This window comes from Rhinolophus sinicus, chromosome 5, assembly GCF_057876585.1.
Source record: "Rhinolophus sinicus isolate RSI-liver-muscle chromosome 5, RSI-T2T, whole genome shotgun sequence".
NCBI lineage: Eukaryota > Metazoa > Chordata > Mammalia > Chiroptera > Rhinolophidae > Rhinolophus > Rhinolophus sinicus.
The window spans coordinates 72,708,917-72,729,054 of NC_142505.1; the positions used below are offsets into that span (position 1 = coordinate 72,708,917).

General features: G+C 39.5%; 1 pseudogene; it reads right to left on the bottom strand.

Annotated features, from left to right (window-relative positions):
• Positions 1–9,606: 9,606 nt before the first annotated feature.
• Positions 9,607–11,424, bottom strand: LOC109434224 (U6 snRNA (guanine-N(2))-methyltransferase THUMPD2-like; annotated as a pseudogene).
• Positions 11,425–20,138: the final 8,714 nt, after the last annotated feature.

The following is a 20,138-nucleotide window of genomic DNA, read 5'->3' on the forward strand; positions in this document are numbered from 1 at the left end:
TCCGGCGCTCAAATTCTCCAACACCTTCTTATTTCACTCTTCAAAAAAGCCAAAGTCCTTAGTTTAGCCAACAGGACCCTACACAATTGACTTAACTTCCCTCATTTCCCATTGTGTTAGCCTCCAATCCCTTCATTCCTGTCCCAGTTACCCTGGTCTGCAGGATATAATTTCCCCCAGGTGTCTTCATGGTTGTCTCCGATTTCCTTCTCTGGCTAACTTACCTAAGTTTTACCCCTCCACATACACTTCATGTCCATTCCTGCTTTATTTTTATTCCTCCTTAACACCATTATCAGATCATAGTTTATATTTTACTTTTTATCTTGTTTATTGTTTGTCTCCCCACTGAAAAGGCAAGCTCTTGGTTGGCTCAGTGGTTAGAATGCAGTGCTCATAACACCAACGTTGCCAGTTCGATTCCCACATGGGCTAATGAGCTGCGCCCTCCACAACTGGATTGAAAACAACAACTTGACATGGAGCTGATGGGTCCTGGAAAAACACTCTGTTCCCCAGTATTTCCCAATTAAAAAAAAAAAAGGCGAGCCCCAGAAAAGCAGGGATTTTTCTCTACTTCGTTCTCAGCTGAATCCCCAGCACCTTGAAACAGAGCCTGGACCCTCATGGGTACATACAAAATATTTGTTGAGTGAATGAAACTTTTGATATAATTACCTTACTTCAACCTCATTTGTTCAAATGTTTATTTAGGGTGTACTATTAGCTAGATGTTATTTTGGGCACTGGAATACAGTGGTGAGCTAGACAAATAGGGAAGCTCTAATAGAACATTTTTTATTCTGGTTGAGGAGAGTGTAATAAGTCAACAGATAGTAAAAAATGATAAGGAGAAATTAAAACAGTAAAACATCTTGGGTGAATAATGTGGAAGGAATATTAGGGTAGTCAGAGAAAAGCTCTGAAGAAATGACATTTGACTTAAGACCTGATTGATGAATATGGGATGGCCAAAGAGCTTGGGAAGAGCATTCCAGGCAGAGGAAACAGCAGGTGCAAAGGCCCTGTGGCAGGAATGAACTTACTGTGTTGGAAGAACAGGAAAAAGGATAATATGGCTGGAGCTCAGTGAACAAGGGGCAGAGTGGTATCAGAGGAGGCCAAAGAGAGATAGAGACAGAGCTATTTCTTGCCTGAGATCACAGCTCATTACTGGGATTTACTCATTTATACTACAAATATTGAACACAAACTGTGTCAGGCCTCATGCCCAGCTCTGGAATTTCCAGTGCCGTAGATGACTAATGTTTGTGCAGTGCTTTATAGGTTATGAAGCACCTTTAACAGACATTATAACATTAAATCCTCAAGGTGGTTCTCCAATGAGAGACACCTACATATTTAACAATAAAGAAAAAGACTGGGAGAAGTGAAAGTTTTTATCAGGGTCACATATCTGGTTAGTGACAGAGTTCATGTTTGAACACTGGTCCTCAGACTGTACCATGTCATTTTGCCAATACCGGATGACCAGCCTAAAAGCCAATGATTATACATTACTTATTTATCTTAAAGAAGACTTCTACTTATATTTGCATAGCATGAGTTATTCAGCTAGAAATCACAAAGGATACAGGGCATTTTTGTTAAAGTCCCAGAACTCACAAGGATATTTTTTAACACAATGGAGCACATCCTGGGAGTGGAGTACTTAAGATGCTGTGTATATTGTAAAACAGTCTCCCTCCCCCTATTCCCAATCCAATTAAGTGCTAAAAATAATTTCTATTTACTTTCCAATGGATGCTGTCACAGTATGTCCCCTGTGCCACTGAGCAGAGTCCCGAGCTACAGCTCTGAGTGTCTGAACAGCCCTCACTATCACCAGTTTTCTGCTGTGCGTTTGTGTAAGTCCTTCCAATAATGCCTCGGCCTGGACTCCTTGCTGGGACCTAGCAGTGCAGGTGATGATGCCTTATGTTTATGGGGCTGGTTATCTATTTCTTCTTTGTGGAAAACAAGAACCATTTCTTAACATGTTCTTTGTGTTGTTGCTATGGGAGAAGAACAATCCCAAGGAAATGGCTTTGCCAAGAGACAGGAATTGGCCACAGTTCAACAGATATTTCAGTTGGGTGAACACTCACTGTGTGTGCATGCGTGCACATGTGCATGGTAACCTACACTACGGAATTTAGTAAAATATAGTTCCTGCTCTCAGGACGGTTAAACTCTAGACAAGAAAGTATCTACTGTATACTTAATATCCAGGAGTATGTTTTAACTGCTAAAATAAAAGTGACAACTGTTTTGATTGCATCCAGGATTTAATTTATAGAGGTGACTGAGTGATGACACAGGAGTTCAACACCATTGAAAGTTTTATTATGGTTCAAAATAGAAGGGGGCCACGCCACACCATGCAGGACTATATGAGGAAATACTGGGGTTGTTCAAGAGGCAGAGGCGAAAAGGGAGAGCAAGGCCCAGAGCCTTTATTGTGGTTTCTGCAGGAAGGAATGGGTGAGGCAAGGTAAGCAGTTTAGGATTGGCTAGTTTGAGTAATTTCAGCAGGCTCTAGGCTATAGGAGTGGGTCCCTAGTTGTCTGGGGTGATTTAGGGCAGGGGGAATACTGACTTGGTGTGTGAGAGTTAAAGAGGTGGTTGGGGGTGTGGACTTTGGATTGGTTGGTTTACAAATAAAAGGTGTGCTTGAAGGCAGATTATTTGCTTTTGTTAGGAATTAGCTAACCCTGAGAGGGGCAGTTCTACCTTGGTCCACAAGGTCCCAATATATCAAAGTGTCATAAAATACAGAAAATAAAACATGGTTAATACAACAACCAAGGTTAGTATGGATGGAGTGGGACAACAAAGCCACAGTTGAGGGGATCATGATAGTATCTGGGTTACCCCATATGAGGCTTTCTACTTCTCAGCTCTGTGATCACATCTCTAGCTGTTAGAGGTGGCCATAGATTAGATTTTACTAACAGGATGTGAATAAGTATTGTTTGGTTTAGAACCTGAGATTGACCTCAAATAGCTGGGGTGCTCCTGAGGAAGATTGTGGAAAAGACACGCTCTGGGGATACATCTTTGCTGCAGTCTTTCCTGGGCTGGGTTATTTTGTAAGGTCTTCTGGCCCGCAGGAAACAATATCCTCAGGGGACGCCAGGTTTTAATTCAGCGCCTTTCCAAGGACAACTGAGGGTATAGGGGAGTTTGTTGATCACAGATTGGGATTTCCAGAGGATTCTGAGAAGGAGGGGAAAGAGGAGGATAGATTAGATGCATGTAGAGCTTCTCAACTTTTTCGATGGCATAGCCCACTTAGGAAATAAGCATATCTGTATGGAAAATTAGAATAAACAGATAAAGCTGCTGCTTCTCGTCACCCCAGTGGTGGTGCGGGGACTATGATTCCAGGCTGTGTTGGGACACCCTTGGGGCTGGAGGGGTGGATGCTCAGAGCTACGTGAGGTGCAATGGGTGGCTATGCTGTCTTGGACCCTGATGATATCTGAGGAGAGCAGGATGGGGATTAACTCCGATAATCTCTGAAAACAAACAGGCCATCAGTGGAATCTGGGAGGCACTCATCTTGACATCAGCTGCTCCGTTCTGCACTCATGATCTATGATTTTATGTAAATTATTTAACATTTGTAAGTTTGCTTCTTCATCTGTAAAATGAGAAAATGGTACCCACTTTAAATGGTGATTGTGAAGATTAATGAAAATATTTTCCGTAAATTACATAACACATTGCCTGGCACATACCAGTTTATTCTGAAAGCTATATTTCTTCTGAAAATATAACAAATTAATGTTGGGTTCCAGTTTCATCTTGATGACGACTGTATCAGCTAAACCACACTTTTCTCCATATTTTCTAGGACCAGTTTCAATTAATAGTCTGTGCATTTAGTCTAGTTTAATGCACCCAAGGAAATCTACAATGGCCTAAGATGATCCAACGCAGCTCTGTCATCTCTACTGAAGGATTGCCAACATTGGCATAGATCTTGAGCTGGCATAGTAGTTTGAGTCACATCTAATCAGCAGGCTTTATTTAAGGCCTTGTGCATTATGTGCCAGTGTCTTAGTCCGTTCAGGCTGCTATAACAAAATACCATAGATCCCCTAATACTATCGCACTGGGGATTAGGATTTCAATATACAAATTTGGGGAGGACATAAACATTCAGTCTATTTGTAGCTAGGTTCTGTACTGTACTCCGGAACCTCCAGTACTTCAGTGGTTCCCCATTACTTTCAGGACAAAGTTAAAATGTCCTTCTGTGGTGTAAGTGGCCGTTTATAGTCTGACTCCTTCCCTCTCCACGGTCTTCTGATACTCTCCCAAGCATCTGTGCTCCAGCCAGACTGAGTGGACTTCAGCACTGTGGTTTGTTCCCCGATGGGGCACCCTTTCCCCCCTCTTTATCTTGGCACACACAGTTCCCGATGCCTCTAATGCCGTTCCACCATCTTGTCTTTTCCCTTTGGCATACTTCTTCAAGTTTCACCCCAAGTTTCAGCCATAGTGTGACTTACTATGCAGAGGAGAGTTAACATAGCAGCTATTCTTTGAAAGGCCTGCTTTGAAAGGCCTGCTTTCAAGATTGGCTTTGGCTGGCATCTGGGAACTTGGGTTTCAGGAGGGTTCCTAAATTCCCTAACATATAAGAGTGGTTCACTGAGCCAAAACTGTTGGTACAAACAATATGGTTTCCTTCTGGGAGTTGAAATTTTAGTACATGCTGGGCAGAGTGCCTGTGTGACTCGCCCCTGATACAAACCCTGGATTCTGAGGCTCAGGCAAGCTTCCCTGGTTGACAATACTTGATAAGTGTTGTCACAGTTCTGTGCTGGAGGAATTAAGTGTTCTGTGTGACTCCTCTGGGAAGGGACTCTTGAAAGCTTGTGCCTAGTTTCCTTTGGCCTTTGTCCCATGTACCCTTTCCTTTGAGTGATTTTATTTTGTATCCTTTGGCTGTCATATGTCGTAGTTGTGAATGCAACTATGCAAGTCATGTGACTCTTTCTAGTGAATCACTGAAACTGGTCTTAGGGATGCCTGACCCACCTAGTAGGTGAAATTCTCCTTATTTCTACTGCTTTTTTCCTTATTTAAAAAATACTTTAAATGATCATATTTATTACATACAAAACATTACATATAAATTATTAAGAATAATAATTAATGAACACTCATAAACTCATCATCCAATCTGAACTAGAACGTTACCTGTCATTCCCTCCCTTCCTAACCATAATTCTGAATTTTGTGCTTATAATTTCCCTGCTTTAAAAATTATACATGGGATTGCTGGATGGCTCAGTTGCTTAGAGCTTGAGGTCTGAATAACAGGGTTGCCGGTTTGATTCCCACATGGGCCAGTGAGCTGCACCCTCCACAACTAGATTGAAGACAATGAGCTGCTGCTGAGCTTCCAGGGGGGTGGCTTGATGGCTTAGTTGGTTAGAGTGTGAGCTCTCAACACAAGGTTGCCGGTTCAATTCCCCCATGGGATGGTGGTGGGCAACAAAAGATTGAAAACGGGCCCTGGAGAAACACACTGTTCCAAGTTAAAAACATATATATATATATATATATACAATATATATATACACACATATATAATTTAAATATATATATATAATTTAAGTATATATATATATATACTTATATATATACATATATATATATATACATATATGTATATACATATATATATATATATACTTAAATAACATATTGTTTAATTTTGCTTGCATTTGAGCTTCATAAGCATGGTATCATATTGTTTGTATGTTTTGTGTGACTTCCCTTTTCCCTCAACGTTAAGTTTCTAATATCTATGTTGTTGCAAGTCACTATAGTTCATTCATTTCCACTGTGGGATAATATTCTATTGTGTGACTATACCATAATTTGTTAATGTGTTCTACTGTTGATGGACATTTGGAATATTTCCAGTTTTTTTCTATTAAAAACAGGGCTACTACTAAAGCTCCTGCCATGTGAGGATACGACGAGAAGTTTGTGACCTGGAAGAGGTCCCTCACCACCGTGCTGGCGCCCTGATCTCAACTTCCAGCATCCAGCCTGTGAGAAATAAATTTCTGTTATTTATAACCCCCCCAAAATTAAATAAGAACAGGGCACTATTAACATTCTTATACTTATCTCCTGGTACACTTGGGCAGGAGTTTCTCTAGGGTATACACCTAGGAATTGAATTGTCGGGTAGGGTATATGGATGTTATACTTTACAAGCTAATGCCAAATTGTTTTCCAAAGTGGTTGATTGTATAATTTATATGCTCACCAGCAAAGTATTAATATAAGAGTTCCCATTGATTTTCATTCTCACCTGCACTTGGTACTGTCAGACTTAATTTTTTGCCAATCTAGAGGGTATAAATGGTATTAGATGTACGAGTATGTTAGACCTTTTCATTCCATCCTTTATCTCTCACTTTTTATGATTCATCAAGCATTTATTAAGCATCTTCCATGAACTAGATATTTTGTTAGGTACTAGGGAATTTTTTTTAAATTAAAGTTTGTTGGGGTGACAATTCTTATTAAAGTTACATAGATTTTGGGTGTACAATTCTGTAGTACATTATCTATATGTTACATTGTATGTTCACCACCCAGAATCAGTTCTCTTTCCATCACCATATATTAGGGTACTAGAGAATTTAATGGCTTTTTTTTCTAATTTACTTTTTTATTGAGTTATTAAGTATATAAATAGAAATCTTGAATGACTTTTATATATAAGTAACACCTGTATAACCACCACCTGTATTAAGATATAGAACATTTCTGGAGTCCCAGAATGCTCACTGGGGCCTCTTTTCACCAAAAAGAAATCATTATCCTGAACTCTATCCTCATAGATTAGTTTTGTCTTTGTATTTATTTGAACTTTGTATAAGTGAGTTGCTTAATTTCCAAATATGTGGGGCTTTTCCGAATTTCTTATTGTTGTTAATTTCTAATTTAATTCATTCTGATCGAGAACATAACTCCATAAGACTTCAGTCTTTTGAAATCTCTTGAGATTTGTTTTATGGCCCAACATATGGTCTATTTGGTGAGTGTTCCACTTGTACTTGAAAAGAATGTGTATTTTGCAATTTGTTGGGTATAGTGTTGTATATATATTCAATTATGTCAATGTGGTTAATAGTGTATTCAGAGTGTATTCAGATCTTTTATATCCTGACTGATTTTTGTCTAGTTCTATCAATTACTGTGTGTGTGTGTGTATATTGTTCAAATCTCCAACTATGGTTTTGGATTTGTCTACTTCTCTTTTTGGTTCTGTTATTTTTTTGCTTCATGTATCTCATTTGTAAATATATAGTAGGAAAGTCAGATTTACAGATAGACACTCCCCCCCAACTCACCCCCCCCCCCCCCCCAGGTTCAAGTCGTAGTTTCTCAGTCTAGTTGTGTAGCACCAGCTCCCTGGCCCATGCTGGTATTACGAGCCTTGTACTCTTCCCAGCTGAGGCAGTCGGTCGCCAGTCAGCGGTCGGCCACTCATAGCAGCTCACACTCATAGCAGCTCATGGCAGCTCAGGGCAGCTCTCCCCAGCTGCCGGCCACTCACGTTGGCCACGGCCCACTCACAGCAGCACATGGTAGCCCTCCCGCAGCTCACGCCCACCTCCGGCTGCTCACAGCAGCCCAGCTCCAGAGAGAGCTGTTGTTCACAGTCTTAGCTGTAGAGGGTGCAGCTCACTGGTCCATGTGGGAATTGAACTGGCAACCTCGGCATTAGAGCACGGGGCTCCAACCACCTGAGCCACTGGGCCCGGGACAGACACTTCTATTAGTGTGAAATGTCCCTTCTATCCCTAGTAATACTTACTATCCGAAAGTCTACTTTCTCTGATATTTAGATATGCTATGTCTCTTTTGTTTGTATTTTCATGGTATGTATTTTTCCATTTTTCCTTTTTTTTGTTCCTTTCATCTCAATAACCTTATATTTAAAGCGTGTCTCTTGTAAATAGCATATACCATAATTAGATTTTAAAAATCCAGTGTGGGCCAGCCTGGTGGCTCAGCTGGTTGGAGTGCTGTGCTTAGCTGGGCTGCTGTGAGCAGCTGGAGGTTGGCGTGAGCTGCTGTGTGCTGCCGTGTGCTACCGTGTGCTGCCATGAGCGGCCCGTGGCCAGTGTGAGTGGCTGGCAGCCATGGGGCTGTTGTGGGCTACCATGTGCTGGCGTGAGCGGCCAGCAAGAGCTGCCATGAGCTGCTGTGAGCTGCTGACCACTGGCGACTGACAACCGTGTGGGGGGGGGGGGCGGCGGGGGGGGGGGCTGGGGGGGGCAGCACGCAGGGCTCCTAATACCAGCATGGGCTAGGGAACTCCTACACAACTAGACTGAGAAACAACGGCTTGAACTGGAGTGGGGGCGGGGAAGGAGGTAGAAGGGGGAAAAATCCAGCCTGACAATCTTTTATTTAGTGTTTAGTCCATTTCCATTTAACTTAATTACTGATGTAGTGTGTTTATTTCTACCATTCTGCTATTTGTTTTCTCTTTGTTCCATCTGTTCTTTGTTTCTTTATTCTGTCGTTTTTTTTGGGGGGGTTTTGCCTTCTTTTGGATTGCACAATTATTTTTTATTATTCCATTTTTTGTACGATTGCCCTTTATTTCAGAAAGTTTGTATATAACAATTACCTGAGAGTCATTTCTATTTGCAAAACGATTCATAACAAAGCAAGTATAATTTTCTTGTCATTGTACTATGCTTGTTAAATTTTAATGCAGCATCTTCAGAACTCGTTTTAATGGCATCTCGTTGTGTCAGCACCAAATGTTTGTGCTTGTGGATGTTCCTCATCACAGGAAGATTCTTCTTCTGTTGCCTTACTTATTTATTTTTTAATTGAAGTCTCTTCTCTGTCTTTGTACTTGTGATAATTGTGATATACTTTCTAAACTTCTGAAAACTTTTGTTTTGATGTTGAAGCTTCTGCTCAGAAACACTGAGGCAGAACAGAACTTTTCATGTTCTGACAGGATACGAAGGTTAAGAGTACTTTAAATATTTATTAATCGTTCTTTGTCAGAAACATTAAGCCCTTTAGAGTCTAAAGTAGAATCTTACTAAAAACCTGTGTCCAGCAGCCACGCTTCCCGTCTTCAGGGGAATTTGTCTACTTGGAATTCTGTGGGACTATCTAAATCCTAGCGATAACCACTTCTATTGCTGTAGAGCTGACATTTAAGGACTTGAACCTGGCTTACAGTATAGTCCCGAAGAATGTGACTTCTTATATTTATATATGAATGCATCTGCTTTTCCAAGTCTTATTTTGTAGCATTTCATTGGCACCAAAGAGCCAAATGGTGGCATTTTGTCTAAGCCTTCCTGGTCACTGGATTCCAACGAAGATGACACTGTCTTTGATATGCCAGCTTTTTCTTCAGGAATCAAGCACTTTCCAAGTTCATCTGTGTGCTGCCTTTGGAATTCAAAGGGATGCTGCTCCCTTCACAATATTCAAGGTGCCTGTGGTGATCTTTGCTAAGCAACGATACAATGGTTGCGCCAACATGAAGCACCCTTTCCATTTTTTGCAAAATGCTTCTGATGTGTTTTCCTAACTTAAACTTTTTCCCAAACGGAATGTCAGAAATAATAATATCGACACTTTCTGATAGCAATGGCAATTCTATTACAAAGACTTTTTTTTTAAATGAAAATTTATGGGGGTGACAATTGTTAGTAAAGTTACATAGATTTCAGGTGTACAATTCTGTAATACATCATCTATATATCACAGTGTGTGTTCACTACCCAGAGTCAGTTCTCTTTCCATCATCATATATTTGATCCCTATATTACAGAGACTTTAACTAAATTTTATCCTTAAGGCCTGCAGCTTTCAGATTGTCACATGCACCCAGTAACTGTGAGTCACTGATAGCGTCACCCACATAATACACAGCTGGCCATTCTTTAGCAGCTTCCAAAAGTATTGTTTTGAATCCACACATTAGATCTGAAACAAACGTACCAGCCTCAATTTCTGCGACAGAGGCCATTGCCCATGCTATGGTAGATCTCAGTCCTGTAGTTTGTTTTTTTTTTAATTTATTTTATTTATTTATTTATTTATTTTTATTAAATTTATTGGGGTGACAATTGTTAGTAAAATTACATAGATTTCAGGTGTACAATTCTGTATTACATCATCTATAAATCCCATTGTGTGTTCATCACCCAGAGTCAGTTCTCCTTCCATCATCATATATTCGATCCCCCTTACCCTCATCTCCCACCCCCCACCCCCCGCCTCCCTTACCCTCTGGCAACCACTAAACTATTGTCTGTGTCTATGAGTTTCTGTTTCTCATTTGTTTGTCTTGTTCTTTTGTTGTTTTTGGTTTACATACCACATATCAGTGAAATCACATGGTTCTCTGCTTTTTCTGTCTGACTTGTTTCGCTCAGCATTACTCTCTCAAGATCCATCCATGTTGTCACAAATGTTCCTATATCATCTTTTCTTACTGCTGAATAGTATTCCATTGTGTATATATACCACAGCTTCTTTATCCATTCATTTATCGAAGGACATTTTGGTTGTTTCCATGTCTTGGCCACTGTAAACAAAGCAGCAATGAACATTGGAGCACACGTGTCTTTATCTCTAAATGTTTTCAGATTTTTTGGGTAGATACCCAGGAGAGGGATTGCTGGGTCATATGGCAATTCTATTCGTAATTTTTTGAGGAACCTCCACACTGCCTTCCATAATGGCTGCACCAGTCTGCATTCCCACCAACAGTGTATGAGGGTTCCTTTTTCTCCACAGCCTCTCCAACATTTGTTACTATTTGTCTTGTTGATGAGTCCTGTAGTTTTGATGTAAGCTCTGCTGGCTAAGGGAACCCTGAACACAGGAATTCCCACCACAGAGTAAATGTCATTAAATGTATAAAGATCTCCAAATTGGGATTCCTGAAATCTCATTTCCATCCAAACTGTTTCATAAGAGCAATTCCAATTATTCTTCCTATCTCCTGTGCAGTACAGGTCTTTGCAATAGCTGCACTACAGCGATGAGAAAGTCGGACATTCAAGTCATTCTCGTTTTATCATCTGCTTTTGCTGCATCATTCTGAAATTCTTCTTCTTGAAATTGTTCTCTTTTAGTGAGAAAATCTCCTTGCTCCAAGGTTCCTTCTCCTATTTGTTTTTCCAGTTGACATTCCTTAGTCTTTTGTGTCTCTTGCATTTGTTCTGTTTTTAATTTCTTACCAATGATGGTGTCATTTTTTCCCATTTTTATTTTTAGTGGGTTAGCATCTCTTTGAGGAAGTTTTTCCTTTTTTGTATCAAGTTCAAGAAGATTTTTCCAAAGTGAAATGACATTCAACCAACTCTCAGGATCATCATTTATAAGTCTTTGCATTTCATTAAATATTTTTCCTTTACTTACAGAAGAAACATTAAATGGAAACTGCTTTTTAATCAGCAAAAATAATCTTTCTGCAGATTTTAACTTTTTCAGCATATTCAAGTCAGAACAGGTGGTGAATAAAACTTTTCCTTAAATATATTCAACGTTGGTGTCTTCCAGCGGCGCCCACACCTCCTGCATCAGGAAGGGCTCTAAGCCTCTGCCGGTGACCCAGCCCACCGTGCAGAAGAACTGGGTGCCCACTGCAGGCCACCACATGGCCTCTCCATTGCTGAGCTTTTATTATTCAATTTTTGTCTTTTACTTGTTTTTTATTTTATTTTAAGAATTTCATTTAAAAAAAAAGAATTTTATTGGGGAAGGCGAACAAGACTTTATTGGGGAACTGTGTATTTCCGGGACTTTTCCCTCAATCTTAGTTGTGGAGGAGCCAGGTCCAGTTGCCGGTTGTTAGTTGCAGGGGGCGCAACCCACTCGTGGTTGAGAGGACGCGCTCCAACCAACTGAGCCATCTGGCCAACAGGAGCTGAGCAACAGCTCATTGACTTCATTCTAGTTGCGGAGGGCACAGCTCGCTGGCCCATGTGGGAATCGAACTGGCAGCCCCATTGCCCAGAGCTTGCGCTCTAACCAACTGAGTGAGCCACCCGTCCGCCCTTATTTGTGTTTTTATTATTATTTAATTACTTGGGTATTTGCTTATTATTTTATTGTTCTTTTAGTGGTTACTCTAGAGGTTGTAATATGCATCCTAACTCATCACAGTCTAAATTAGTTTTTTCCCACTTCCTGAACAATGGTAGAATCTTAAAAAACCTTAACACTTTCTGCTTTCTGTACTATTGTTGTCATATATTTTATTTCAATATATATTTTAAATCTCACAAGGCATTATTGTTGTTGTGGTTTTCAACTGTGAGTATTCATTTATATTTACGTACTTAGTCTTCCTTTTTGGTCTTCATTCTTTTTGCAGTACCATGTTACCATCTGGCTCATCTTCCTTCAGACTAAAGAATTTCATTTAGTATTTTTTTGTGGTGTAGGTCTCCTCATGATGAACTCGCTCAGCTTTTGGTTGTTAGAAAATGTCCTATTTTGCCTTCATTAATTTTTTTATTCTGATAAAATATGCATACCATAATATTTACTTTTTTAAACCATTTTAAGTGTACAGTTCAATGGCATTAAGTGCATTCACTTTGTTGTGCAACCATCACCACTATCCATCTCCAGAACTTTCTCATCATCCCAAAGTGAAACTCTGTACCCAGGAGGCAGCCGGTTAGCTCAGTTGGTTGGAGCACGATGCCCATACCACCAGGCTTACCAGTTCGATCCCCACATGCGCCAGTGTGAGCGGCGCCCTCCACAACTAGATTGAAACAACTACTTGACTTAGAGCTGATGGGTCCTGGAAAAACACACTTAAAATAAATAAAAGTTTAGAAACTCTGTACCCATTGAAGAACTCTGTAGTCCTTCTGTCTTTATGAATTTGACTATACCAGATACTTCATATATGTAGAATCATACCGTATTTGTCCTTCTGTGTTTGGCTTATTTCAATTAACATGATGTTTTCAAGGTTCATTCATGTTGTTTTATGTATCAGAATTTCCTTCCTTCTTAAGGCTGAATAATATTCCATTGTATGTATATAGCACATTTTGTTTATCCATCCGTTTATCCATCAATGGACACTTGGGCTGCTTCTACCTTCTGGCTATTGTGAATAAATGCTACTACAAACATTGGTGTTCAAATACCTGTTTGAATTCCTGCTTTCAATTCTTTCGGGTATATCTCTAAAATTAGAATTGCTGCATCCTATGGTAACTCTATGTTTAACTTTCTGAGGAGCACCATCCTGTTTTCCACAATTGCTAACCTTTTTAAATTCCCACCAGCAATGCATGAGGTTCCCAATTTCTTCACAAGCATGAATTTCCAATTTCTTCACATCTTTGCCAACATTTTGCCAACATTTGTTATTTTCCATTTCAATTTTGAAGTATGTTTTTGCCAAGTATTGAGCCCTAAGTTGCACTAAGTTGATAGATGTATTTTTTTTCCACCAATTTAGAGTGCTATTTTTTCGTTCTGTGCTATTTTTTCATTCTGTTCCATTCCTCTCTTTCTGTTGAAATGTTAGTCATCAATGTTAGTCATCAGTCTTTTTATTTATTTTTATTTTTTAATTTTATTGGTTGGCATTCCCTGCCCCCCTTTTTAAAAAATTTATTGGGGAATATTGGGGAACAGTATGTTTTTCCAGGACCCATCAGCTCCAAGTTGTTGTCCTTCAATCTAGTTGTGGAGGGCGCAGCTCACTGGCCCATGTGGGAATCGAACTGGCAACCCTGTTGTTCAGAGCTTGCACTCCAACCAACTGAGCCATCAGGCCGCCCTATTTTTATTTTTCATTTATTATTTTTTTCATCAATCTTATTCTTGCTCCTTTGATCATACTATATCCTTTTCATATGACTGTTTTTAAGATTTTGTGTCTTTCATTGGCTTTTAGCAGTTGGGTGTGATATGTCCTTATATTTTATTATATTTATTTTATTATATTTATCTTGATTTGGGTTCAGAGACCTCCTTGAATCTGTGGTTTGATGTCTTTTGTAGTTTTGGAAAATTCTTGAAGAATATTTGAATTCTTGAAGAAAATATTTGAAGAAATCTCTTTTCTCCTCCTAGGACTTCTGCTACTTATTATATATGTTTAAACGTTTTACCATGTCCTATAAGTCTCTTACACAATATATATTTCATATTATTTTTTCCCCTGTGCTTCTGTCTGCATATTTTCTATTGTCAATTCTTCTAGTTCACTAATCCTCTGTCCTACTGTTAATCTATTACTAAATCTACCTGTGGTATTTCTAGTTTTGCATATAGCATTTTTTTAGTTTCAGAATTTCCACTTGCTATTTTCCTTATTTTTAGATTCCAGTTATATGATGTAATTTGTCTTTTTATTTTTATTTTCTTGAACATCTTAATAATAAATTCCCTTTCTGATAACTGCCAATATCTGACTCACTTATTGATATATTTCTGTTGTTTGTTTTGTACATTTGGTTTTCAGTCATTTGTTCCTGTTTTTAGCACGATTCATAGGTTTTGATTGGATACTGGACATTGTAGGAAAAAAGTAGATGTTAGGATTTATATTACCTTACTCCCAAGAGGGTTAAAATTTTTTTCTCTGGAAGGCGGATAGGGTATTGGCAGTTTGCCTTGATGCTGTGGATTCTTGCTTGACTCTTTATTTTTAATTACTAATTTTTAAAGTAAGAGCTTCTTCCAATGTTCATTTTAAATAGGTACAAATGAGTTTTTTCTGTTCTCTTTTTTGAATGTCATTATGGAATAATTGATTTTTTTCATTGATTCAAAGTGTTTTAATCTTTGATTAACAATTATTTAATCCTTGATTTAATCCTCCTTCCTCTTCTCCTTTTCCGTCTAAAACAATCCTAAATATACAGAAAAGTTGCAAGCATGATACAAAGAACCTTTCTTGTACAATTAAGAAGAGTTGCTGGCCTGATATCCACCATCCTCAAAACCTTACTGTGTATTTCCGAGAAACAGGAATATTCTCCCAAATTACTAAAATACAACTATCAGAATCAGGAAATTAGCGATTTGAACTTTGCAAAATAGCCTCACAATGTCCTTTGTAACAAAAGGATCCAGCTTAGAACCCTTTTAGTTAGAATTGCTTTTAGTTATGTGTCTAGTTTCCTTCCATCTGAAAGAGTGCCTTAGGCTTTCCTTATCTTTCATGACCCTGGCAGTTTTGAAGATTATAGGCCAGTTAATTTGTAGAATTTACTTCAGTTAGAGTTTGTTTGGTGTTTCCTCAGGTTACCCATCTTTGGTAGAAATAGAGAAGTGATGCTGTGTTCTTCTCAGTGTATCCTATCAGGTAGTGCACAACTTTGTGTCTCGTTACTGATGATGTTCCCTCTCACCTTAGTCACCTGATTCAGATGCCAGACTTATCAAACGCAAAATTACCCTCCTAATTTGTAATCAATAAGTATATTGTGGGGAATTGCTCTGAAGCCATGTCAAGATACTGTTCTTCATCACAGTTTCCATTTATTAATTTATATACAAAGGGTTCATGGTTTCCTATTTTATTTAGTGGGTTATAATCAGTTACTATCATTATTTATTTTGGTGCTCAACTTGTTCCAGATTTGGCCTTTGAGCTGGTTCCTTTGTCCTTTTGACTCGTTCGTCATCATTTCCACACTTACTTGCTTTCTGAGATAACAAGATACTCCAGGCCCCGGCCCTAGAATCAGCCATTTCTTCAATGAATCCTGGGTCATTTTAGTGGAGAATGGTCTTTAGAAGCCAAAGACTGGGCACTAGGTATGCTCTTTGTCATTGAGATGTTTGCTGCTCCCTGGCCCTCTCAGTGGACAGAGCCAGGGCACAAACAACCCTGCTCTGGGTCATCTCATCTTATCCTCCTCAGACTCTGACACTCCAAAATGGGATACTTCTCCATAGGAAACTTCCTCACCCAGTCAGGCTCTACCTTCTTGAGCTGGTCTGGCCCCTGTGTGGGCAGCCCCCCTGCTCAGACTCTGATACTCTGTGCTAAGCTGCTGCTCTGCAGAGATGTTCTCCACCCCTTCAGGCTCCAGCGCTAACTAAACTCTGGGCTACTGCAGAGCTTCCCATCCTGGGTGCAAATGCCTATTTTATTAGCACCATCTGACTGCTTGCTTTACAACGGAATTGTTCAGGAAGGGAGGGGAAAGGAAGTGAAGGGAGTGGAAGAGGGAGAAGGGAAAAGGAATTATTATTTGTTTTGAGCCTCAAATTTTCATAACTCTGGCCACTGACTGATCTATCATTCTAAGTTTTTTTTTCTTTTAGTCCTTTTGATATCACCCTATAAATCTTTGAAAGCATCCTTGTTTTCTGGCGCAAATAAGACAGTCCAGGATCATCTGTATTTTCCATGCACCAGACCTTGATTCAGCCATTTCTCTAAGGAGTCCTGTGATGTTTGTTCATTTTTAGTGGGGAATTATATTAGACACTGCAATCTGAATGATAGAAAACCATTGGTTAGTGGGGAGACATTGATTCTAATCCATTTTGGTGGATAGAATTTAAAGGTACGCATTAAAGATAATTAGTTCATGTTAGTATTTTCCACACAGTTTTAACATTAGAGTGTTTTCATTTAACATCCTTGATTTTTAATTATACCTGTATTTTTCTTTCATTGAAAATCTTGATTCCTGATATCATTAACACAATTATTTGTTTGCTTTAACCTATAATATAAAGACAAAGTTTAAAATGCCAAATCTGAAATTACTACAAATAATAAAATTGCTGAGAAAAGTACAATTCTATAATACATCATCTATATATTGCATTGTGTTTTCACCATCCAAAGTCAAATTTCCCTCTGTAACTATATATTTCACCCTCTTTACCCTTTTCTACTTTCACTTCACCCCCCCACAACTTCCTTTAATATTTCCTGTAAGGTGGGTTTGCTAGCAACAGATGTCTCAGTTTTCTTTTCTTTTTTTCTTTTAATCTAGGAAAGTCTCTATTTCACCTTTTTTTTTTTTTTAAGATAGCTTTACTGGATATAAGGGTTTTGGTTGATAGATTTTTTTTCTTTGTGCACTTTGAATATGTTATCTTAGTGCCTTCTGGCCTCCATTGTTTCTGTTGTGAAGTCGTCTGTTAATCTTATTGGGGTTCCTTTGTATGTAAAGTGTCATTTTCTTTTGTTGTTTTCAAGATTTTCTTCTTGTCTTTGACTTTAATTTTTTTTTTTTAGATTGACAGATCCTGCTTCAGGTTTATTTGTATAAATAGTACAGGAGGCACCAGCCTCATGCAGACAGCAGCCCAGGGGTCCCACCAGTCCTTCCATCCTCACATTGGCAGACAGAGGCCTCTGCTATGGGGACTTTGTGGCGGTCTGGGTACCTTTGGGAGCAGGGACCTGAGCTGAAGGTGGAGCTGTCTCTGCAGTTGCGGCCGGGGCCTTGGCCTTTGGCCGGAGCCTGAGACCCTTGGCGATGGGGGCATGAGCATGTTTCCCAAGTTTGGGGTGGATGATGTAGGCAAGTTGACTGAACTTACAGCTGCCACCTTTTGGAGTCTTGGGCTTGACCTTCTTGGGCTTGCAAGGGCCTTGATGGCCTCAGCTGGTGCACTCATGGCCTTGGCATTGTTGGCTTGCATCTTCTGTGGACCTCTTTGAGTTTATCCTACTTGGAGATGGTTGTACTTCCTGGATGTATAGTTATGATTTTTCAATAAATTTGGGAAGGTTTCTGCCATTAATTTCTTCAAATACTTGTTCCTTTCTTTTCTCACACTCTTCTCCCCTTCTGGCACTTTAATTATGTTTGTTGATGTGATGAATGGTGTCCCACATTTTTCTGAGGTTCTGTTTATTTTTCTTCATTTTTTTACTCTGTTTTTCAGTTTACATAATTTCAGTTGATCTATCTTCGAGTTTGCTTAGTCTTTCTTCTCACATTTATATTTACTTTTTGCCCCTCTAGTGAATTAAAAAATTTTCAATTAGTGTATTTTTCAACTCCAGAATTTCCAGTTGATTCTTCCTAAATAATTTTTATCTCTTTAGTGATACTCTTTATTTGATGGGACACTGTCATCATACCTTCCTTTACTCTTTAATTTGGTTCTGTGAATGTGTATGTAATGGCTACGTTAAAGTCTTTTTTGGATATATCTAACATCTGATTAATTTAAGTTTCTGTTGCCTACTTTTTACCATTGTATGGATCATACTTTTCTTTGCATGCCTTGTAATTTTTGTTGGAAACTGGCTCTTTTAGAGAATTTATAATAGCAACTGTTATAGTTAATTTTATGTGTCAACTTGACTGGGCCATTGGGTGTCCAGATATTTAGTCAAATGTTATTCTGGGTGTTTCTGTGAGGGTGTTTTTATTTGAGATTAACGTTTATATTGGTAGGTTGAGTAAAGTAGATTACTCTCCCTAAGGTGTTTTGACCTAATCCAGTCAGTTGAAGGCCTGAGTAGGACAAAAAGGCTGACCCTCCCTGAATAAGAGAGAATTGTTCCTACCTGACTGCCTTTAAGCTGGGTCATTGACTTTTTTCCTGCCTTGATACTCAAACTAATATTGGCTCTTCTGGATCTCAAGCCTGCCTGCTTTTGGATGATAATCACACCATTAGCTCTCCTGGCTCTCAAGCCTTTGGGATTGAACTGGAATTTAACCGTCACCTCTTCTGGGTTTCCAGCTTGTTAACTCACCCTTCAGATCTTGGGACTTGTCCACCTTCATAATTGTGTGAGCCTTCATAATCTATTTAATCTAATCTGTCTATTAATCTATACGTTTACTTGTCTACCTACCTATACTGTATTGGTTCAGTTTCTCTGGAGAACCTTGACTAATAAGCAATTCTGAGTACTGGTCTCCCCAGCTCTCCAGGACTTATTATTTGCTTGTTTGTTTAGTGATTGGTTGGATTATTTTATTACAGTTTGCCCCAGCAGTGTTAAGCCTCTGATGTTGCTCCTCAGGGAAGTGGAGCTTTGGATACATCCAGTCACCCTAGGATGACCGTGATTTTGGTAGGACTCTCTTTTCTTGACCATACCTAGCTGTTAACCTCCTCTAATTGCCAGCTAATTGCTCTATTATTTTTAACAATGCCCTGGGGCATAAATTTCTCTACAAAATAATTCAATGAAACTCTGCCTCCTTTGAAAGAATAGTTTCTGAGTTTAGTGTTTGACATTTGTTCTGATTCCAGAAGAGCTGGGCTCCTCCCAGCTGTCTTTTTGTTGTTGTTGTTTTTCCCCCTTTTTTTGATTTGTTTTTGCTCCCAGTTGTCTTATTCCCTGGCTTTTTCCTGCACACTAGCTGGTCTACAATTTATCCTGTATCTACATTCTTCTCCTACAACCACTGCTGTTCTTATGAGTACCCTTGGACTCGAACTTCTCCAGGCTTTGTTGGAAATGAAGTCAGTTACTTTGGAAGAGATTAGGAGCTACCTTCCCTCTCACTCCACCCCCCACAACCTTGCCTGCTTTCTACCCTGTAAAATCTCTAAGCCAGATGCAGGAGCTGCTGAAGATGGGAACAATGGCAAGATTCCCATCCCCTCTCTCGGGTATGAGGACTTGGTGTTGGAGAAGAATGTCAGCTTGAGGATATCTTGGTTTGTTTATCCTGATATGGAATTACTGCCTTTCTCAAGCTGAGGCAAGGGTAATCAGGGCCCAAGTATTCTCAGTGTGCTGCACCCAAGTTAGAGCCTCCACTCCATGCATAGGGGCTGGGAGGAAGAAGGGAGCCCCAACTTCTCAATGATGTTTGCCTGGGACTTAGCCTCAGCCAGAGGTAGCTGGGGCAGAATGAGAAATGCTGATGTCCTGCTCCTTTTTCCTTTTGGAGGAAAGCCCCTGGACTGGGAGCTGGGGAAGGCAACCCTGTGTTCTTGGCTGCAGCAGTCTGGAGAGGAATCTCTACCTCCCTGAGCTGGGAGGGAGAAGGGAGGGACTAGTCTTTGTTCAAATGCTACTGATTCTCACTTTTCTTACTGAAATTTTGTAGGTTTCTTTTTTTGAGTAGATATTTCTTCATGTACTATTTGCCCTAAAAACTAGTTCCAGAGGTTTGCAGTGGTTG